Source organism: Colobus angolensis, unplaced genomic scaffold (genome assembly GCF_000951035.1).
Source record: "Colobus angolensis palliatus isolate OR3802 unplaced genomic scaffold, Cang.pa_1.0 Scaffold85, whole genome shotgun sequence".
In the NCBI taxonomy this organism is placed as follows: Eukaryota; Metazoa; Chordata; class Mammalia; order Primates; family Cercopithecidae; genus Colobus; species Colobus angolensis.
The window spans coordinates 4,416,244-4,440,547 of record NW_012122376.1 but is presented as its reverse complement, the minus strand read 5'-3'; positions in this window follow the sequence as shown (position 1 = coordinate 4,440,547).

Below are 24,304 nucleotides of genomic sequence, written 5' to 3'. Positions count from 1 at the left end.
AAAAAAAAAAAAAACACAAATGGAGAAAAATACCAACTGCCTGGAGTTTTATGAAGATTAAATGAGAATTCATGAAAAAGAATTCTGCAGTTAAAGGCCATATAATAAGAGACTTATCATCATCATGATGTGTTAATTACTTCAGTCTTCTTAATATCAGCATTATTGTCAAGAGCCCAGGGTGTCCTCCCCAACTAAATCAGAAAGACCAAGAGATTATTAAAATGCAATTGAAGGGCCAGGTGCGGTGGCTCACACCTGTAATCCCAGCACTTTAGGAGGCCAAGGCAGGAGAATCATGAGGCCAGGAGTTCGAGACCAGCATGGCCAACATGGTGAAACCCTGTGTCTACTAAAAATACAAAAAATTACCTGGGCGTGGTGGCAGGCCCCTGTAATCCCAGGTACTTGGGAGGCTGAGGCAGGAGAATCGCTTGAACCCAGGAGGTGGAGGTTGCAGTGAACCGAGATCGCGCCATTGTACTCCAGTCCTTGCGACAGTGCGAGACTCCATCTAGAAAAGAAAAAAAAAAAGCAATTGAACAGCCAAGATAACCCTTGGGTAAACACAAGAGGGTGGAGAAGGGTCCCTGGACCTGAGAGAAGACCACAATCACTGGCCCTGTTGGCCCAAGGCCTGGGGTGCCTGTTCTGGGCAAGGACCTGATTCCTCAAGGCTTCCCCTGACTCCCCAGCTACATGGGGAGGTTCCTGGGAACATCCAGCCCTGCAGACCTCCTTCTTCTCTCACAAGGCTGCCTCGTGGGCCAGGAACCCATCTCCAGGGCAGTCACAGCCCAGGGAAGGTGTCCTCAGCGTGTTCCCCTACCCTCAGCTCCCTCCCCCCGGCCCCTTGCTGTCCTCCTTTCATCTGGCTCCTCCTTGGGTCAGGCAGCTGCTAGAGATCCCGCCCTTAAGAGTCCAGGCATGGCCACCTGCCCCTTGGCCCCCATGGGAAGTCCTCTGAGCCTGAGCCCCATTGGTGCAGAGAGTACTGGCCAAGGGGTGCAGGACGGAGGTCTTCCCAACACTCCAGACCACAGGGGATAGTTTCTCCTGGCTCCAAACCACATGTCCACTCTAAAGCTCCATGCTGCAGCCAGAGACCACTAAGGCACAGGCTGGGGGAGCAGAGGAAGCCACGGCCCACCCTGGGTGAGATTCGGCATCACCAGTGTCCCCACAGCAGGAGTCCCCCCCCCCCGCTCCCTACTGCAGGACAGCTGTGGTCTCAAGCCCTTGCGGGTTCCATGGCCCGGAGATCCAGGCCAGCACTGCCCCGCTCAGCTCCCACACACGCCACCAACACTCCCAGCCCCAGAAAGGAAAAGAAAATCGTTTTTCCTCTGAGCACGGCTGAGACAAGCAAATTCTCGAAGAAGTGCTGAGGATGGTAGAAGGAAATCTAATCTTGCCACTTACTGAGAGCACAGGCCACCGTCCCATGAGTGGCCTCCCATCTCCCTCCTGGGTCCCTGCCTTTGTCCCAGCTTCTTCCTTAGCTGTGCTCACTAAATGAGCAAGGATTTGAACCAGCCCTGCGCCCATCAAGGGAATTCCCAGGCAATGCAGGGCGCCAAGGGCATCTGCAGGCCCAGAGTACTGGGAAATACAGCCCTGGGGGAGGCACCCAACCTGCGAGCTGAGCAGGTGGCAGCGAAAGCCCCCAGCAGCCTCACGCCTCCGGTGGGATGCCCCAGGCTTCTGCTTCCCGAGACCCCCGGGGAAGAGGAGTCAGCTGCCCTGATAGTGACCTTTCCCAGGCTCACCTCTCCACGCCAGGTGCTTCCAGAATCACCTCCCAAATACACACCCCTCCCTCCAATGCTGGTCTCAGGGTCTGCTTTTAGGAGTGAGGAAACCAAACCAAGATAGAGGGCAAAGACTGAGAGGCTGGCAAAGGAAGGACTCATTCAAAGAAGTGGTCCATGAGAGAGGAGACAGGATGGAGCCACCTCCGTGTCGTTTGAGTCTCTTTGTGGTCCTTTAGGGTAGGTGATATTATTCCCGTATCTCAGCTGCAGCCACTGAGGCTCAGACACACCCCACGTTCTCCATCAAGGACAGGTGAAACTGGGATTCAAGCCCAGGTCACTGCCCAGAGCCCAGGTCCCAAAAGCTTCTAGGCAGAGCTGGGGGAAATGGCAAGTTCTCTAGAACTGGGACATTCTCAACCATTCCATGAAGTTAATACAATGACCAGAAACTAGCTTATTGAGTCCCTGGGACTGACGCGAAGGCAGTCAGAGGGAGGACCACGTTTTATGCTCCCTATCGCCCCATCCCCTCCCCTCGCAGGCCTCCTGCCTCCCACAGACCCCACCACCCGCTCATTCCGCTCATTGAACAGCCTCATCTCCCTCTTTTCCCTTATCTCAAAAAGCCCAGAGCTCAGCTTTCTCTTCAAAAGCTCCGCTAATGAGAAGCACATTTGATTTTCTCGGGGGAGGCAGCTGTGGGATGAGAGTCGGAAGTGTAAACTCTGCTGGTGGTTGAATCATCGCGGTGCTTCTTAATTTTTTTATGGTGATGTTTTATAATTTTCTAAAAACACGTAGAAGAATGAGGTTCATCGCTCTCGTTATCGGCAATGACTGGAGTGGAGTTCAAAAGGCTACAGATGGTGTTGAAACATTCTCCACAGGCTGCGGAGGCTGGCCTTCAGAACCCAGGACCCCGTCCTCCTCCGGCCAGGCACGGGGAAGGCAGGACCCAGGGTAGCAGCCAGCACTGCGCATGCTGGGAGTGTTCAATAAACACAGGCTGAATGAATGAATGAACTGATGCAACCAAAACTTGCTTTTTCTCCAAGAAAATTAAAATGATTGGCCTATGGTGACCCATTAATAAGACAGAATATGATACAGTCCTAAACTTAACGATTGGGAGAATATTTAATGACAATGATAAAGCCTTCCACTTCTATTTTTAAAGTGAAAAGCAGATTTAAAAAAATAGTTAGATCCAAGCTTTATTTCCAACATAGGTACATAAATAAGCCGGGCACAGAAAGACAAACGTTGTGCATTCTCACTTATTTGTGGGATCTAAAAATGAAAACAATTGAATTCACGGACATAGAAAGTAGAAGGATGGTTTCCAGAGGCTGGGAAGGATAGTGGGGGTTGGGGGCAGGGAGATGGGGACACTTAATGAGTACAAAAAAATAGAAAGAATGAGGCCGGGTGCGGTGGCTCACGTCTGTAATCCCAGCACTTTGGGAAGCCAAGGTGGTTGGATTGCCTGAGGTCAGCAGTTCAAGACCAGCCTGACCAACATGGTGAAACCCCGTCTCTACTGAAAATACAAAAATTAGCTGCGTGTGGTAGTGGGCACCTACAATCCCAGGTACTCGGGAGGCTGAGGCATGAGAATCACTTGAACCAGGGAGGTGGAGGTTGCAGTGAGCCGAGATTGTGCCACTGCACTCCAGCCTGGGCAACAGAAGGAGACTCCATCTCAAATTTAAAAAAAAAAAAAAAAAAATGAATGAATGAATAAGACCTACTATTTGATAGCACAACAGGGTGACTATAGTCAATAACTTAATTGAACATTTTAAAATAACTAAAAGAGTGTAATTGGATTGTTTATGACACAAAGGATAAATGCTTGAAGAGATGGATACCCCATTCTCCATGTGATTATTATGCATAAAATACCTGTATCAAAACATCTCACCCACCCCGTAGATATATACACCTACTATGTACCCATGAAAGTAAAAATAAATTTTTAAAAAAACAAAATATATGTATAAAAATACAGAGAAATACAGCAGAAACATAAGGACAGGCACAAATGCTAGTGGTAGTTATCGCTGAACTGTGGAATAAGGAATGGTTTGCAATTTATTCTTTGCTTTCCCTGCATTTTCCAATTTTCCATCATGAACATGTGTTACTTCAGTAATCAGGGAGAAACATGTCCGATGGCAGCCAGGACAGGGCACAGCCTCACCTACTGGCTGCCTCCCCAGAATCTGTGGTCTGCTCTTCCCCCAGAAGGACCAGCGTTCCTCTCTGTCCAATGTGTTCTCTTCTCCATTCGCCATTTCACATTTCAAGGAAATGACCGGCTCCCCTAGCTCCAGAGGCGGATCTTCTTTTCTAAGCCAATCAGCATTTTCCATTTTACCAGGCTTCAGTGATTGGTTTTGGAATGGGGACCCAAGCCAATCAAAATCAACAAGGCCCCTTCTTCCAAAAGAAAGCAATTCAAAGAGACTCAGCCTTTCCCGCTGGGGACAAATGGAAAACAATGTAGCCCCAGGAGCTTTGGCAGCCATTCTGTGCCCATGAGGAGAGCATCTGGATGAAAACATGCCAATACCAAGGAAACAGAGCCAAGAAAAGAAGAGAGAGGAGCCAAGTCTCAAAAAAAGTCTTAAGGGCTCAAATAGTTACATTATTTGAACCCTGGAGCAAATCATTCATGGTTGAGTTTCAGGTGCCAATAAAATATCATGTTTTGCTGAAGCCAGTCTGAGTTGAGCTTTCTGATACAAACTAGAGATCCAAATGGCATGTGGTGTATTGAGGGCCAAACAAGTGGAAAACAGCCAGTCCCAAGAGGGTGCAGCTCCGCCCAGCCAGGAATCAAGGCGTCAGTCAACCAAAGAGACAGAAGGACAACTCGGAACCTGGGTTCACTGTGGGAGCAGCAGAGGGAGGGTCTCCTCTGCCAAAAAGGGGAAGCCTTCGCTCAGTATCCTTTGGAGAGGCAGGACAGCATGGGGGTTACTTACCAGGAGGGACCCAGGTCTGACCGGCTCAGACCCCTGGACTTGATCTCAGCTCTATTTCTTGCTAGCTGATCACCTTGGGCACGTTTCTTAACCTCTCTGGGCCTCAGTCTCTGCACTTGAGGATATAGTAGCCCCTGTCGTGTAGGCTGTTGTGAAGATTAAACAAGTTAATACCTGCAAAGACTTCAGAACAGTAGTTGGCACAGAACTAGCCTCCTTAAGAGATTTCAGCGGCTGCTGTTTTTAATATTATTAATGCTAACGCTTTCCTTGGATGAGTTCCACTCCGGAGGTTTGCGGCCCTCTAGCTTCCACCCACGTGTGCATGAGCCCCCTTTGGGTAGGCACTACCCAGCCCTCCCCTGAACCTGACCTGATGGGCTGCTCTGGACCCACCCACGCCTGATAGTGGAGGCACGCGCTCACTCAGAGCTCTGCGGCCTTTCCCCAGCCCCAGGCTGTGATGTGTTTCTGCCGCAGGTGACAGGCAGCCTTCCCCTCCTTGGGTGAATGAAGCAGATGATTTCACTGTCAGGGCTCTGGGGTCCCATGAGGCTGCAAACACTTCACCTCCCACACCTCCCTCAGTCACACTTACCTCTGGGCTGGCGTCACCTTCTGGCAGGGCATTTTCAAGTCAAGAATAGCTTTTTTTTTTTTTTTTTAGCTCTGAAGTCTCAACAAATCCGTCACTTAAAAAACTAGAGTTCACAAGAAAGTCATAGAGAAAGATAATGTACTGAATAGCTGAAATTGCAAAAATGCTGAATAATCATGAACATACTACGTGTAAAAATTCATGGGTAATGATTACAGTTGTTCTTAGAGGAAAACTCAAAGCTTTTAATATGTTAATTAGAAAACAAGAAAAACTGAAAACAAATGAGTTCAACTCAAGGAGTTTAAAATAAACAACGGTCAACTCAAGGCAATAAGGCAATAAGAGAATAGACAAGGGCAGAATTCAATAAAATCAAGAACAAAACAGGAATGTTAAAAAAGTCAAAATACAAATACAGAAAATGAAAACAGAAAACAACTCACATATAGCAATCGTTTTGGATTTGGGGAGTGTTCCTTTTTTGAGACAGAGTCTCACTCTGTTACCCAGGCTGGAGTGCAAATGGCACGATCTCTCAGCTCACTGCAACCTCCGCCTCCAAGGTTCTAGCGATTCTCATGCCTCAGCCTCCAGCCTCCTGAGTAGCTGGGATTACAGGTACACATCACCATGCCCAGCTAATTTTTTTTTTTTTTTTTTTTTTTTTTTTTTAGTAGAGATGGGTTTCACCATGTTGGTCAGGCTGGTCTCAAACTCCTGACCTCAAGTAATCCACTCACCTCAGCCTCCCAAAGTGCTGAGATTACAGGCATGAGCCACCACACCCAACCACACATAGCAATAGTTTTAAGTGAAATAATTAAGAAATATTATTCACAACTACAAACCAAAACTTAAAAGCAGAATAAATGGATACATTTCTCGGGGGGTGCGGGGGGGGAGTGCCAAAACTGGTAAAAGAGGAAATAGAAAAGTTGAATAGATCAGTAGCCATGAAAGAAAATAAAAACCCAAGAGAAAAAACAAGCTGTTAGAAATAACAGGAGGCGGCCGGGCACGGTGGCTAATGCCTGTAATCCCAGCACTTTGGGAGGCCAAAGTGGGCGGATCATGAGGTCAGGAGATTGAGACCATCCTGGCTAACATGGTGAAACCCCGTCTCTACTAACAATACAAAAAATTAGCCAGGTGTGGTGGCGGGCACCTGTAGTCCCAGCTACTTGGGAGGCTGAGGCAGGAGAATGGTGTGAACCCAGGAGGTGGAGCTTGCAGTGAGCAAAGATCGCACCACTGCACTCCAGCCTGGGCAACAAAGCCAGACTCCATCTCAAAAAAAAAAAGAAAAGAAAAAGAAATAACAGGAGGCTTTAGCATGGTTACCAGACATATACTCAACATACAAAAAACAACCAGCCAAAGATATAATAGCATTGGTCATAGTAGCAAAAAATATAAAGTGTCTAGGAATTAGCCTACCAGAGAATGCATGATATCTGTATGAAGAAAATTTTGCATCTACTAAAGGTACAAAATGATATGTGAGCAATGGTGAAATGGACCTATTCACTTAGCACTGCCAAGGGTGATTTCCCTCACCCATTAAATTTTTACTTTAATCTGTAAATGAAAAACAATTACATTAAATCTAACCAAAAGCACAGCCACATATTTTCAGGAATGTAACAAATCAATTCGAAAATTCATCTGAAAAATAAAGATTCATGAATGGCTAAAACAATCTGTTTTTAAAAAACGATCAAACAAGTTGTGTTGGCAAGAGAAATAGATCAGAAACAGATCAAAGAAACAGAACAGAAGTTCCAGGATCAGACCAAAATGATGGACGTGGCATCAAAAGTCAAGGAGGAAAAAAATGAATTATTTAGTAATTGATGTTGGAGATACTGAGCTTGCTATGTGGAGAAGAGCTTGGCTCCTAGTGTACATAGGCTATGCTGCCAGGGAACAGCCCCTGGCCCGAGCATGACTCACTGGCTGCATTTACCACCAAAATATTGTGCTGGCTACTGGACAGTCACTGGTCTGAGTATTGCAGTGTGTCTGATAATTTTCACATATATTCATGACATTTTTCAATGTTTAATGCATATTAAATACTTACATAATTCAAACTTTTCCTATACAGAAAAGTGGTTGAAAGAAACAAGTTCTAAGTGAAAAGCAGGTTTCGAACTCTTTACACTGAATTAAGCAAGAAAAAAATCAGGCTGCTTCAAAGATGAGCAACTGAAGCATTTGACTTCTAAAAAGACAGAGGTAAACTACCAAAGATGAACAACTCCAACTCCAGTAAAGCAGCACTGCAAGAGTAAGAAGACAAAAGGAATTATGAAGAAAAGCATTTATCCTGGCTATTTACTTCTTTTAGAATAGGGAAGGCCCAGTGCTCTAGCTGACTCCTGTAATTCCAGCACTAATTCAAGTGAGGCCAGGTGGGTAGATCACTTGAGCCCAGGAATTTGAGACCAGCCTGGGCAACATGGCAAAACCTCATGTCTACAAAAAATACAAAAATTATCCAGGTGGCTTGTGCCTGTAGTTCCAGGTACTTAGGAGGCTGAGGCACGAGAATCACTTGAGCCCAAGAAGTGGAGGTTGCAGTGAGCCAAGGTCGTGCCCCTGCACTCCACCCTGTGTGACAGAGTACGACCTCGTCTTAAATAAATAAATAAGCCAGGCATGATGGCGCACACCTGTAGTCCCAGCTACATGGGAGGGTAAGGTGAGAGGGTTGCTTGAGCCCAGCAAGTCAAGGCTGCAGTGAGCTGTGACTATGTCACTGCACTCCTGAGTGACAGAATGAGACTCAAAAAAAAAAAAAAAAAAATGCCAGGCATGATGGCGCACACCTGTAGTCCCAGCTACATGGGAGGGTAAGGTGAGAGGGTCGCTTGAGCCCAGCAAGTCAAGGCTGCAGTGAGCTGTGACTATGTCACTGCACTCCTGAGTGACAGAATGAGACAAAAAAAATTTGGCTGTGCACAGTGCCTCATACCTGTAATCCCAGTACTTCAGGATGCCAAGGTGGGTGGACTGCTTGAGCCCAGGGGTTCAAGGCCAGCCTGGACAACATGCCAAAACCCTGTCTCTACTTCAAATAATAATATGTTTTTAAAATTTTTTAAAAAGGGGGATTTTTTATTATTGGTGTAGCTTATGTAGAAGAAAAAACCCTAAAAGCTCTTTAGATGCAACTATCAATGTCATTTGTGAAATTTTCATGTTGTACACAAATACAAGAATATAAAAGCTGAAAAACATGCATGTGCATGTAACATAAAATAATGTCATATATTATATGATATGGTTTGGATCTGTTTCCCCACCCAAATCTTGTGTTCAACTGTAATCCTCAGTGTTGGAGGTAGGGCCTGGTGGGAGGTGATTGAATCTTGGGGGTGGATCTCATGGTTTGACACCATCCTCCCTTGGTGCTGTTCTCATCATGGTGAGTGAGCTCTTGCAAGATCTGGGTGTTTGGAAGTGTGTAGCACCTCACTGCTCTTTCTCTCTTGCTTCTGCTCTGGCCATGTAAGACATGTTTGCTTCCCCTTTGCCTTCCACCATCATTGTAAGTTTCCAGAGGCCTCCCAGAAGCCACTATGCTTCCTGTACAGCCTGCAGAGCCATGAGCCAATTAAACCTCTTTTCTTTACAAATTACCCAATCTCAGGTATTTCTTTGTAGTAGTGTGAGAATGGACTAATACATTATACATTATAATACATTATAATACTTATATATATATTATAATACTAATACATTATAATACAATGTATCATATACACACACACATACTCCAAACAGTTTAAGGACTACAGGTGAAAGTTAATTATAAAGCTAATAAAAGGCCAGGTGTGGTGGTTCACACCTGTAATCCCAGCACTTTGGGAGGCTGAGGCAGGTGGATCACCTGAGGTTAGGAATTTGAGACGAGCCTGGCCAACATGGTAAAACCCTGTCTCTACTAAAACTACAAAAATTACCAGGGCACGGTGGCAGGAGCCTGTAATCCCGGCTACTCGAGAGGCTGAGGCAGGAGAATCACTTGAACCCAGGAGGCGGAGGTTGCAGTGAGCCAAGATCATGCCATTGCACTCCAGCCTCGGTAACAAGTGTGAAACTCCATCTCAAAAAAAAAAGCTAATAAAAGAAAAAAAAAAAGCTTTATGGTCTCAGAGTTTGTTTTTTATTTTTATTTTATTTTATTACTTTTTTTTTTTTTTTTTGAGACAGAGCCTTGCTCTGTTGCCCAGGCTGAAGTGTACTGGCACTATCACAGCTCACTGCAGCCTTGACCTCCAGTACTGTACTCAAGCAATGCTCTCACCTCAGCCCCCCAAGTAGCTGGGACCACAGGCACATGCCACCACACCCAGCTAATTTTTTTTAATTTTTATTTTTTGTATAGACAAATTCTCGATATACTGCCCTGAATAGTCTTCAACTTCTGGCCTCAAGTGATCTTCCCACCTTGGCCTCTCAAAGTTCTGGGATTACAGGCATGAGCCACCTTGCCTAGCCTCAGAAAGAGGTTCTTAAACAAGTCACCAAAATAATAAACTATGAGAAGAAAACTGACAGAATCAACTTCATCAAAATTCAAGCTTTCTGGCTTGGCACGGTGGCTTACGCCCGCAATCTCAACACTTTGGGAGGCTGAGGTAGGCGGATCACCTGAGGTCGGGAGTTCAAGACCAGCCTGGCCAACATGGTGAAACCCTGTCTCTACTAAAAATACAAAAATTCACCAGGCATGGTGGCATACACCTATAATCCCAGCTATTCGGGAGACTGAGGCAGGAGAATTGCTTGAACCCAGGAGGCAGAGGTTGCAGTGAGCCAAGATTGTGCCACTGCACTCCAGCCTGGATTACACAGTGAGACTTGGTCTCAAAAAAAAAAAGTTTTCTACTTGATAAGGTATACCACAGACAAAAGTAAACAGATGACTGACAGACTGGGAGAACTTTTTTTCAAGGCCTGAAATTGATAAGGCATTATTACCCAAATTATTCAAGTAACTCCTATAAATCAGCAAGTTGAAGATAGTCAACCCTTGAAGAAGATGAAAAAATGTTATGAACAGACAATTAGCAGCAGAGGAAATCCTGTTGTCACAAAGTAAACAAGGAGCTCCACCTCACTAGTAACCAGAGACATGGAAGTGAAAAGGAGATCGACCTTGCTGCCACCTTTGCAGAAAGCAGAAGGTCAAATGATAGCAAGCGCAGCTGTGGTTTGCAGAAATGGGATTCCTCATCTCCTGCTGGTGTGACAAGCATGCAGGCGTTGCAGAGAGCCATCCAGGAGCATAGGTGAGAGGCACGCATGCCCCTGTGACACTGAGATGTGGCTCCTACATTTACATCCCAAAGACACTCTTGCATGACCCGCAAGAAGATACAGAGAAGGACGCTCAGCACAGCATTGCTTTCTACAAAGAGTAGCAGGCAATGGAGAGGCCATCGCCCAGGAACCAAAAAGGTTTGTGTTTTCTTTAATTTTTAGTTGGTTGGTCGGTTGTTTTGGTAGAGACGGGGTCTCATTATGTTGCCCAGGCTAGTCTTGAACTCTTGGCCTCAAGCGACCCTCCCACTTTAGGCTCCCAGAGTGTTGGCACTACAGACATGAGCCACTGCACCTGGACTATTTATTTATTTATTTATTTATTTTTGAGACAGTCTCACACTGTCCCCCAGGCTGGAGTGCAATGGCTCGATCTTGGCTCACTGCAACCTCCGCCTCTCGTGTTCAAGTAATTCTCCTGCCTCAGCCTCCCAAGTAGCTGGGATTACAGGAGCCCGCCCCCTCCCCCACGCCCAGCTAATTTTTTGTATTTTTAGTAGAAATGGAGTTTCACCATATTGGCCAGGCTGGTCTTAAACTCCTGACCTCATGATCCGCCCGCCTCGGCCTCCCAAAGTGCGGGGATTACAGGCGTGAGCCGCCGCGCCCGGCCTGGACTTTGCTTTTAAGTATACTCACACATTGGCAAGTTCATGCAGTCATCAGATGCATTGAACCAGACTTACATATAGCAAAAAGCCAAATCTCAAAAACATAGTATCTGGTGGAACGAAGAAGAAAGGGATGAGATTTATGGGCCAATACAATTTATGTACATTTTAAAGCACACGCAAAATAGTGCTATATATTTTCAAGGAGTCTCTTATTTTAAAATAAATGTATAATGTGTTGAAAGCGGATCAGAAGAACATAAATGCACGAAAGCGGGTATTATTGGGAGGAGGAAAATGGAAGGGAGGAGGGAGGAGGAAGGGAAAAAATAATAAAGTAAATAAAACCAAAGTGCAAGGCTGCTGGGGAAGGGGGCAGGTCCTCAGCTGGGTGGTCAGCTCAGTTTGGCGGACCTGCAGACCCCAGGAAAGAAGAAAGGTGTGTGCCATGCAGACAGCACCAGTCCCATGGACGAGGACCAACCCAGACATTTCCCACCACACAAATTCGTGGTATTTGTCGCAATGCAGAAGTTGGGATCTTTCCTGCAACCAGGTAAGCACCAAAGGGCCTTCCCCTTCCATTTTTCTCTTGTCCACCACCAGCCCTAGCCCAGCACCTGCAGGCTCACCTGTCTACAGCCCAGCTTCCCTCAACAACACAGCTAGACCCAGGCTCTTGTGTCACCAAGGCCCATCTGCATTGTCCGACTGCCTCTGAGGTCTCTGGCACTCCTGACCTTCCACCTACCCACCCCTCTACCCCTTTGCCAGAGACGCCAACCAGAAATGGAGGTGGTGGCTCAGAGCAACCCAGTCAGGTGAACAACAGCAGTGCCTGGGGGGCAGGTGGGTCTGCCTGTCCCACACACCCACTCCACCTCTCGGCAGAACCCCCCGGGAACCCAGCGGACACTGAGGGTGAGCCCCAGAGTCTCTGAGAGCATGGAGTCTGAAAAAGATGCCCCAGATGTCACCCAGGTGACAGCCACAGTCCAGGTGCTGTCTGAATAACTTGGGAGTCTTATTTCTTGCTCATTGGGTTTCAGTCCTGATCATTGCAGAATTAAGAAGAAAGAGAGATGCTCCTCGATTTCAGGGATTCCCAAGCATGCTTGGATGGGGAGGGGTGGCCATCTACCCCCTGCAGCAGCAGCGGTGGGTGAGGACCCAGATGGCCTCAGGACCGGCTGGTGCCCTGACAAGGGGTGGCACTCATTTACTGCCTGAGCAGCAAGGCCTCAGGACAGGCTGCTGCCCCTCCAGTGGCACAGGGACTGAGGGATGCCTGCGGAATCCACGGAAGCAGCAAGGGATGGTGGGAAGGAAGGGAGTAGGGAGGGAGAAGAGCGGAGGGAGGGCCTGAGGAAGGACAGGAGCCACCACACCTACGTGCAAACCAGGCCTCCCAGGTGCCAGCTGAGCAAAGGGACACAAAGACTCCCTGACAATACAGGCTGTTCCCCACACACACCTGGCCATGGTATAAAGAAGCCTGCTTCATAAAAGCATGGAGCGAGCTAAGCACACTTTAGAATCTTCCAGGCAAATAAAACGTATCCCTTCAAGCACCAGTCTTTTTATTGTAACATTTAGAATAACAACACTCGGAGGAACACGCTCATACTCCCCACGTTTCATCTTATTCCATGATTTATTTCATTACCCACAGGATACCAAGTGTCACTGGATGTTTTCCCAAAGAAGTCATCATCTGGAACTTGTGTCTCCCCTGTTGTCACGCCACGAGAACCTCAGAGCTCACCAGGCCTGAGCGTCCAACCAGACTGCCCTACCAGCCCACCGGCCTGCTCTCTGCCTACCCCACCTGCCCACTCTTCTCTTGCAAACCTCATTCTTCCTGCTCAGAGCCCTGCGACCTGGCAGCTACTTCTCTCTCCACCAGGAAGAAGGGAGCCCCGTGTTCCTAGTGAGGGCTCTGCTGAGCAGGACAGCTCCTTGGAGGGACCTGACCTCCTCCCACCCCCAGCGGGGCCAACAGAGGACTGGGGATTCAGCCTCAAGCTTGAGATGCAGAATCATCTGCAAGCTCCGGGCTGCGATGGGGTGAGGATGAACGAGGATGCTCACTGGGACCCCAGCTCAGAGAAGAAGGGAAGGGATGTGGCTTAGAGGACAGCCGGCATTCTCAGCTGCTGGTGTTTGTGTCCGCCTGAGAGAAGCAAGGATAAATCAGAAAACCCATCATGAGCAAAGGCAGTGAGAAGGAGACTGGATGCCAGGTGTGGTCAGCTGGGCATGGAGAGGCCAGCACAGGTGTGCCCAGGGCCCAGGGCCTCAGCATGGCCCAGCTCTCCCCTACACCAGCTCCTCCTCATTTCCCTGACCACTTACAGACCCAAGAGCCCTGGCGCTCAGTCCCTGGTCCTCTCTTCTCTGTCCACACTCAACCTTGTTAATCTCACTCAGTTTCAAGGCTTAATGTCATCTATATGTTGGAAACTCTCAAGTTGATTGAATTGATCTCCTGAATCTCAGACTCACGTATCCAGTTTCCTACTTGTATTTCTGCTTGGATATCTAATAGACATCTCTGGGGATAATCCATCACTCCATAACAAACTCCTCAAAACTTAGAGCCCCAAAAGAATGATGTATTGTTTCTCGTGATTCTGTTGGTCAGGAGCTCATCTGGATGGTTCTTCTGCTTTGTATGATGTTGGCTAGAGTAGCTCCCACAGCTGCATTCTCTGGGAACTCAGCTGGAACTAGAAGCTCCTTCTCTCCTGCGTGTTAGTTGGTGCCGATTGTCTGTCGGCCTCAGCTCTCCTCCACATGGCTTCTCCTCCTCCCACAGTCTGCTTCAGCTTCCTTACAGCATGGCAGCTGGTTTCCAAGAAAGCAAGAGGGGAAGCTGCTAAGCATCTTCGAGTTCAAGGTGAGGCCAGGAATTGGCACGGCTTCATTTACTCCACATTCTCTGTTTTCTCTTTCCTTTTTTTTTTTTTTTTTTTCCTGAGGCAGGGTCTTGCTCTGTCGCCCAGGCTGGAGTGCAGTGGCACGATCATAGCTCACTACTGAAACTCCTAGACACAAGCAATCCTCCTGCCGCAGTAGCTGAGTAGCTAGGACTATAGACGTGTGCCACCATGCCTGGCTCCTCCCTCCACATGCTGTCAATCAAAGCAAGTTAGGAGGCCATCCCTAATTCAAGGAGTCAGTGATGTTCTGAGAAGTTTCTTACCAGGACGTTGCATACCAGCCTGCCAAAATCAAGCTCCTGATCTTTCCCCCAGACATGTTCCTCCACAACCTTCCCGCCGTGGATGACAACTCCATCCAGCCAGCCTTCCAGCTGGACACCTACTCCCCAGCCTTCCCCCTGTGGATGACAACTCCATCCAGCCAGCCTTCCAGCTGGAAACCTGCATGACACCTGATTCATTACAAGTCCTGTTGGCTCCACCTTGAAAATGTATCCCAAAACTCCGCTTCCCACCACCATCCCAGCTCCCAGCAAGTCTAAGCCCCCAGCGTCTTTCTCTGAGTTCCTCAGCAGCTTCCCAGCGGCCTCCCTGCCTCTGCCCTTGGAGTCTCCTCTTCACGTGACAGCCAGGTGGATCTTTCAGTGCTCTGGGCCAGAGAGTAAGTCAGGGGCTTCTGCTCAGACCTTCCTACTTCCCTCAGAGTAAAAGTCAAAGCCCTTACAATGGTGCTGGGCCCTATGCCGGCTATAGCCCACCCCATATACGCTCGGCATGACTGCCCAGGCCTGGCCCCACTGCAGCCACCCAGGCTCACCCAGACACCCTGGCCTTCCATCCAGCAAGCCCCCTGCCATCCCCTAGCTGGGACTGGCTACATAATTCACAGGGCTCCATGCAAAATGCAACACAGGCCTTTCTTCCAAATGACCGAGCATTTCAGGACAGCAACTGAACAGAATGAACCCAAATGTGGGACCCTTGAGGCTGGGGCCCTGTGTGCTGCCTGCACAGGTGACACACTGTGAAGCGGCCCCGGGAGCAGCCCAGTGAAGCAAGCAACACAGAGCTTTTTGTCATTTTCCTATGTCAAGATCAGGAAACAGGCTGCAAGAGGGCCAGGCCTGGCCAGGGTCACACAGCTGGAAAGCAGAGGACTCCTGCTGGACTCCAGACCTCAGCAACAGGGTCTGGACTCTCCTCCATGCCCACCTCCTTCCCCTCCATGCCTGGATCCACCTGACAGAAGAAAGACCCCGAGTCCCCCTCTTCGCTGCCCCATGGACACTCCTACCTGGCGCAGCCCTGTCCTTCAGCCTGGGGGCATCAGAAGTCCAGTCCCACCTGCCAGGCCCTCCATGGCATGCCCTGTGTCATGGTCAAAGCCCCTCCTTACTGGGAATTAGGGCTTTGTTTGAGCTGGGAATGAGGCCAAGGAAGATGGTGAAACAGGGAGAAAAGCAGAACCCAGTGGGAAAATGTCGCTTCCGAGGACAGGAATCAAGGGACATGAGGCTGGCGGAGGAAACCTGCACAGGAAGGGGTGGAAGGTACTGAACAGTGTAAACCAGAAGCCGCCGCCCAGCCCTGGAAGCCCGAGACAGCACTGCCTGACTCCAGGGCCGAGCCCAGCAGGGCCTGGCCGGGGAGGTCTCCCGGGGGACCAAAGTCTGGGGCAGAGACACAGGAGCCCTAATTAGGGGCTTGCAAAGGGCTTAGCCTCGGGATTACACAAAGCCTGGGAGCCGGGCCACAGGCCACGTGGGCCCCAGCCTGTGTCGGGACAGACTTAATGGCCTGGGCTGGAGTCACCAGCAACATAAAGTATTCTTGTTCCCAGCGATTTTAACAAGGCATTTATGGACCCGAGACAACCTCAGGACAGCCCTCGGCTGAAGTGGCTGGCTGCCCAGACAATCAGGGCACAGAGTTGGGTCAGCACAAGGGCCCAGTGATCAAGGCCAGGAGGGCAGGAGAACTGAGGGGCCATTCACCCCACGGTGCAGCGATGGCCCCTCCCCAGCCCTGTTAAAACGCAGCCAGTTGGGCTCAACCCTGGGGGGCCTTCCCCTTCGTAGAGGTGAGGAGAGGGCGGGGACACACTGAAACCAGATTCGCAGGCCTGGGACGCCCACCACCAACACCAACACCAATTTTCACACATAGCCACAGTAGACACTAAAGCACCGGGGGCCAGGTCCCTGAGTCACTGTCCCCAGCAGCACCAAGCACCCTGGGAATACCTTGGGCTCCCTCAGACTGCCCCGCTGCTCCCATCGGCCTGTGCACTTCATCACAGAGCCATTAATCTGTTGTCCCGGTTTTTGCTCATCAGAGTGGCCATAACCAGGGTCCAGTGTAGCGAGATGAGCCCTCGTGTTGGTGCAGTTGCAACCAAAAGCAAAGACACTTGTTTTGGTTCATCTATCTCGAATGCCTGTGAGATTTCTACATTCTACTTGTACGTAGCTACTGTGTACGAATCATTTAGTGAATGCAAGACCCTGGGTAGGGGCTGCAGTGGGATCCTCTCATTTAGGACTGACAGCAGCTTGGAGGTGCGCATGCAATCATCAACCCCACATCACAGCTAAGGAATCAGGTTCGGAATAGCCCGAGGCCAGGTACTGGTGGTGACAGGCCAGCATTCCACCCCAGGTGTGTGGCAGGTAGTGCCAGTGTCCTCCAGCTCTCCACATCCTCGTCCACACAGGCGGCCTCCTGAGAGGTGAGGGAAGGCCAACCAGGGAAGAAGTGGCAACACCTGGCCCAGTCAAAGGCTTCCTGGAGGTGTGATGTCTGAGTTGGGCCTAGAGTGACGGGAGAGTTTAGCTAAAAAGAGGAGGAGGCTGGCCGCGGTGGCTGTGAGAGGATAGCTTGAACCCAGGAGTTCGAGACCAGCCTGGGCAACATAGTGAAATGTAGTCTCTACAAAAAAAAAAAAAAAAAAAAATCAGCTGGGCATGGTGACACGTGCCTGTGGTCCCAGCTACTTGGGAGGCTGAGATGGGAGGATTATTTGAGACCAGGAGGTTGAGGCTGCAGTGAGCCATGATCATGCCACTGCACTCCAGCCTGAGTGACAGAGTAAGACCCTGTCTCAAAAAAAAGGAAAACAAGACAGAAAGAGGAGCAAAGAAAAATGGGGCATGCAGAGGGGCCCAGGCATGGCAGGAGGGGACCAGAGGAGTCCCGGCCACAGTGCACATCTTTGGAGGCTCTGAGATTTGAGTTCTGTCCTTTTTTATTTTAGAGACGGGGTCTTGCGCAGCGGTGCAATCATGGCTCACTACAGCTGTGACCTCCTGAGTTCCAGCAATCCTCCTGCCTCAGCCTTCCCAGTAGCTGAGACCACAGGCATGCACCACCACCTCTAGCTTTTTTTTTTTTTCTATAGAGACAGGGTCTCATTATGTTGCCCAGGATGGTCTCAAACTCCTAGGCTCAAGCAGTCCTCCTGCCTCGGCCTCCCAAAGTGCTGGGATTACAGGCATGAGCCATAGCACCTGGCCTGCCCTATTGTTATTAATAACAGTGACAGCTATCACATAGCCAACATTTATTAAGTGCTTTAAAGAATTACATTTTACCCTCACAAATAACCTATGAGAGAAGAACGTTGATTATCTATAGAAAACTGAGACACAGGGAGGTTAAGAAACTTACTGACGGTGCAACCTTAGGCAGATAGTGGCGCCAGGTCTAAAACATGGGCCTCACTGGCAGCCAATGACCACGTGCAGGGTCACTGGGCAGGAGCCTGTCGACAGGGTGGGTTTATGTGAGCTGGCAGAAACAACTTCGGACTTGGAATAGAGACGCCCTGGTTCCACTGAGCTCTGACACTCACTTTACAACCTCTGGACATCTGCATGAAATGGGGACGCAGCCCCTTTCCCTCCACTTCCCAGGGCAGTGAGCGGGATTGGAGAGGCTGAGCCAGGGGAAGTGCTTTGCTGGCAATGGTAGCCCAATAATGGCCCACAAAAATGTTCAGTCCTAATGCCTGCAACTGAGCCTTTGTGACTGATCTGGTTTGGCTATGTCCCCATCCAAATCTCATCTTGAATTGTAGCTCCCAGAATTCTCACGTCATGGGAGGGACCTGGTGGGAGGTAAGTGCATCATGGAGGTGGGTCTTTCCCATGCTGTTCTCCTGACAGTGAATACGTCTCATGAGATCTGATGGTTTTGTAAAGGGGAATCCCCCTGCACAAGCTCTCTCGCCGGCCGCCATGTAAGATATGCGCTTTGCTCCTCATTTGCCTTCTGCCATGATCACGAGGCCTCCCCAACCACGTGGAGCTGTGAATCCATTAAGCCTCTTTCCTTTATAAATTACCCAGTTTCAGGTATGTCTTCATTAGCAGCATGAGACCAGACTAATACCGTGTCCTTACATGGTAAAAAGGACTTTGCAGGTGTGATTACATTAAGGATCTTGAGATGGAAGGTTATCCTGGATTATTATTCAGGGGCCCAATGTGATCACAGGGGTCCTTCTAAGAGAGAAGAGTGGGGGCTCAGAGGCAGAGAAGGAGATGCAACCACAGGAGCAGAGGCCAGAGAGATGCTCTTTGATGACGTAGGAAGAGGCCAGGGGCCAAGGCCAGGGCAGCCTCTGGAAGCTGGAAAAGGCAGGAAACGGATTGTTCCCTTGAACCTCCAGAAGGAACTAACCCTCTGATACCGTGATGTTAGTCCAGTGAGACAGATTTGGACTTCTGACCTCCACAGCTATAAGATAATACATCTGTCTTGTGTCACACCACCAAGTTTGTGGTAATTTGCCGTGGCAGCCACAATGAACTCAGAGTGGCTCAAACACCCACTCATACGGGAGCAATTCCATCCGCAGCTCTGAACCCTGTGGATTTCACAGAAGTGTCTGCTTTGGTCCGGGCAAAATGATTGCAAATTCCACTCTTGCAGAACAGAAAAGAGGCTTCAGATAATTCTGTTCTACTTCCTGCAGAGGGTTTAAAGAGCAGGAGCTAAAAACTATATAATTACTGTAAACGATACCAGACTCTTCCTGCTACCCCCAGATCAAACACATTTTCTTCTCAGAGAGTGACTTTAAGGTGTTTTCTGACAAAACCAGCCCTGTTCAGGTGGAGGCCGCTGTCCACCACCAAATCACCCCATGTACCTGTGGACTCTGCCACCAGCCATGGCCAGGCTGAGATCACAGCGCAGGGAAAGGAGCCACACTGGCCAGGCTGGGCAGCCAAGGGCTTTAGACTTTGACAGGGTCGAGGGTTCGAGGCTGTGGGGCAGGGAGCATCCCAAGAGCTATGAATATAACAAATCATCTGTGCACAGGATGCTGCCTTCTTATGTTAACAAAACTTATGGAAATGTATAGGCTGTGGAAGCAATCAGAGCCAAGCAGACGCTTCCTCATCAAACTGCCCAAACAACAGAAAACAGAGTCCACGTGGATGTTCCCGAACCAGGGGAGACTGTCAGTGCTTCACCATGGGGTCCTGTCCTTCTCCACCAGGGTCCAAGCACAGACGGACTTGGTAAGCAGAGCCTCGACAGACGTGCCTGCATGCTGACACCCCTGCCAAGGAAGCCCCTCAGTGCAGGGAGGGCGAAGCAAAAACGGGAGGTCTCAAGATGAAGATTCCAGTCCCTGCTGTGAGCCAAGGCTGTTTCTGGGCCTCAGTTTCCCCAGCCACAGCCAGAGTCAGCTGGGGTACGGGACCCAACCTGAAGGTCTTGGCTCCCCTACCCAGGTCCCCAGGCTCAGGACTAGCTCCATCTCTCTCTGCTCACCTCCTCACAGAAGTGGCCCCAGCCCAAGCCAGAGCTTCACCAGCTCTCCCCACTCCCTGCTTCCTCAATCCCAGATTTTGAAAACAGAAGGTCCTTTCTGCTTGAGGCTCTCCGGCTCCTCCTTGCTCCTCCATCTCCTGGAAGTCCCCGCAAATTTGAGCTTGTTTCTTCACCACCTGGCCAAAGGAAACTTTATTCCTAACTCTCTTCATCCCTAGACTTTGCTCCCTCTTCTTTATTTTCTTCAGAATCTTTGCCCTCTGTCTTAGTTTGGGTTCCCCCGAAGACAACCAAAGCAAAGAACTTGGATGCAGGTAGTTTATTTGGGAGGCAGCCCAGGAAGCACAAGGGAAGATGGAAAAGCAGAGAGGGTGATGGGGGTTGAATCATGTCGCCCAGAAAGATGTGTCAAGTCCTGACCCCTAGTACTTATGAATGTGACTGATTTGGAAATAGGGTCTTTGCAGTAATTAAGGGTTAAGGTCTGATATGGTTTGGCTGTGTCCCCACCCAAATCTCATCTTGAATTGTAGCTCCCAGAATCCCCACATGTCATGGGAGGGACCCAGTGGAAGGTAATTGAATCATGGGGGGCGGGGTTTTCCCATGCTGTTCTCTTGATAGTGAATAAGTCTGGAGATCTGATGGTTTTGTGAAGGGCAGTTCCCCTTCACTTCTCTCTTGCCTACCGCCATGTAAGATGTGCCTTTGCTCCTCCTTCACCTTCCGCCATGATTGTGAGGCCCCAGCACTGATGGCCTCCCCAGGTTCAGGAATGTCCAACTGGACTCTGTTTTCTGTTGTGTGGGCAGTTTGATGAGGCAGTGTGTGCTTGATTCTGATTCCTTCCATGGCCTATACATTTCCGTAAGGATGTAGAGCCATGTGAAACTGTGAGTCCATTAAACCTCTTTCCTTTCCCAGTCTCAGTTTATGCCCTTATAGCAGTGTGGAGAACAGACTAAACAAGATCTTTACATGTAGATAAGCTATAAGTTAGGATCCTGTGATTGGGATGAGCCCTAAATCCAATATGACTGTTGTCCTTATCTGAAGAGGAGAAAAGACACAGACACACACACAGAGGAGCATGCCCCAGGAAGGCACAGTCACAGTGGGAAGACAGAGACAGAGATGAGAGTGGCATAGCTGCAAGAAAACAAACGCTAAGCACTGCCAGCAAGCACCAGAAGCTGGGGAGAGCGTGGCCCTGGGTTTGTTACTCAAAGCCACCCAGTTTGTGCAGCACCACTAGGAAATTAATACTCCATATATATATATATATATATATTATATACAAACACACACTCTCTCTAATGGTTCTTCTCCTCCAATTGAGACTTGAGTGACACATGTCATTCTCTTTGGCCACGCAGCATCCTGATATACCCCTTCCCCACTTCATGTATCTTGGAGGAAGGCAGAAACCCCAACCCATGTATAAAGCCTGAAAATGCCAGAAACCTACCTTTGCAGCCTCCCTTGCAGCCAGGGAAACAGACATTTGATAAGGGTTCTGCCAATTAGATGCATGTGAGAGCCAGCAACACAAAAAGTCTGTCACTGTGTGGATGCCAGTTTTGGGGTGTTGGGGTAGCAGAGATACCCACTGTCAGTTCCAGAAGCTTCCAGAATTGGGTTGAAGCAGTGACGGCCAGTCCTTACACTGGTGGAGTCAGCGGCACACAAGGAGGTGTCAGTACCCATCAGAGGTCTCAGGGTATCTCCCCTGGTCCTGCAAAGTGATTTTGAGCATTATTTCCAGGCTGCATAGCCTTCAAACCTTGTTGTCCAACCTATGCAGAAATCCTGTAAGCTGCCTGACATCCCTTAGTACATTTCTGGTTTGCTTTAATGAGCAGAAATTACCAGCAGCTGCTTGCAGCTATGCTCCTTGATTGGCGTGCAGTTTCGTGCACACAGCTCTTCCCACTTTTGCTTGCAGCTCCTCTAGGATTACTGGTGGGAAGCTTTGGAGTGAGCCAGGAACTGATCTCGGGGTGACCTCCCACTTTAAAAGCTAGGCTGCTGGCTCTCTCCTCTTTCCCATGAGCAAAGTAAGAGAGTGGTTTTGAGTACAGGCTTCAGCAGCCACAGGCATGGGTTAAGATCCTGGCTCGTTGGGGGCTCTTGGGTGAGTTACTAAGCCTCTCTGACTTTTTTTCCTATTTTTTTTCTCTCCCCTCCTCAACTTCTCTGAACTTTTATCTGCAAAATGAGAATAATAATACTGAGGATTTGTGATTGACCTCAGGATTTTTCTCCCCGAAAATGCTTTCTTCTTTCCTAGTGATAGGGCCTGTTCTTTCTTGCAGGGAGTTCATTCGTGACTCATTCAGGGATGGGCATGGGTCTCCAAGAGGCTCATTTAAGTGTCCCCAGCATGTTTCTGGTTAAACAGGACCAACTGTTTCGGGTGGAGTGGGTGTGAAGTTTGAGGTGCATCCTGGTTGCAGGCGGCTGTCTCTGCCATGATGCAGGGAGTGCCTCTTGGGGTGACCCAGTCTCTAAATGCCAGCTGGGGAGAGGGGGTTCTGATGACACCTTCTGGCTCCTGGATCCAGATGGGCTTGGAGTTACATGAAAATCAGCCAGTCAGTTTTCTTTTCCCTTCATCTGGTGTAAACTGGGTTCTTCATCTCCATCGAGTCTCTGAGCAGGATTCAGTGAGAAAACAGAGTTGCTGAGCATGGATCCCAGGGTAGAATCTGCCAGGTTTTCTTTTCCGGGACACATGAGGATTCAAGTAGACTCCAGGTGGCTGCCAGGAGTGTCTCCAGCCTGCCAGGCATGCCCAGGCCTCAAGCTCAGGGCTAGACAAAGCTTAGATTCAGTCTGCGGCCCTGGCTACACACAATTTTGTATTCTGCTTCATACTGTGTTGTGGTCATTTTTCCATATCATCAATATTCTTTGAAGGCCTGGTTTGTCATGTCTAACAATCCAAAATGAGGATTTCTCATAACTCTTTTTAGCCATCCTCTACTATTTGACATTAAGGTTGTTTCCCATTTTCTACTTTAGAAGTTGTGCTGTTAAATCATATTTGTGCACAAGTCTTTGACTGCATTGTAGATTACTTTCCTGGGATGGATTTCTAAACACGGAATGACTAGGTAGGTCATGGATGTCTTTAGAGCTCTTGATGCCTTTTGAGATGCTCAGTTTTGAAAGAGCATCTGTACCCTTTTTTAAACGCATCATTCCACTGTTAACCAATCTTCACTGCCAGAAATTCTTCCACGGTTACCACTCATTTAGTGCTGTGGGCTAGGTACTCTTGTAAGCACCCATTTACAACAAGCCAATTGCATGGATAACATTATTGCCCAGTTTTAGAGATGAAGAAGCTGAGGCTCAAAGAAGGTTTGCAACCTGCCGAAGGCAACGCATCTAGAAAGAGGGAAGGCAAGATGTGCGCTAGGTTTGTCTGCCTAAATCCTATACTGTTCTGCCTGAAACCTTCTTGGGAGGGAGGGATCACTTCCTACTGGGAGTCCTACCTGAAAATAATTCCCCCAGCTAGTGCCTGGACACTTCCCGTGTAATACCATGAGATATCCCAGTAGAAGCACATTCTAAACTATTAGAAGAGGATGGCCAAAAGTGGTAAAACCTCATCTCTAATAAAAATACAAAAATTAGCTGGGTGTAGTGGCTGGTGCCTGTAATCCCAGCTACTCAGGAGGCTGAGGCAGGAGAATCGCTTGAACCCAGGAGGCAGAGGTGGCAGTGAGCCGGGGCCGCGCCATTGCACTCCAGCCTGGGTGACAAGAGTGAAACTCCGTCTCAAAAAATAAAAATAAATAAAGATGGTGTCTGGGACAGAGACATCCTGGAGATGGGAGGAATGAGTCGAGTACCATGGCCCAGGTGGGCGAACCTCAGCCAATGAGGGAAGAGAATCCTTTCTCCATAGGCACCCACACTGGCAGCACATCCGTCTTTTCCCTGGGTCTGACACTGCTGTAAGACCACCTTGCCTTCCGGTGCCCTTGGAGCCCCTCCACTCCGGTTCTTTGGGGCCAAGTTACTTCCTCCCAGCACCCGGGGCTCCCCCGTCTTCTCCCGAAGGCACTGTTAATAAAGACATCATATCACATCATTTCCTCGTTCCAGATTACGGCACACAAGCCGGACAGGAGGTAGAGGATGAGGCAAGGAACTGGGGGAAATGCTGTCATTTCCCCACATTCATTCCTGCAGGTTTTTGGACAGGAGAAAGGCTTGTTATTATAGAGCCATCAGCCTCCTCCTGCAAGCAGGTGGGCGAAGTCAAGTCCAT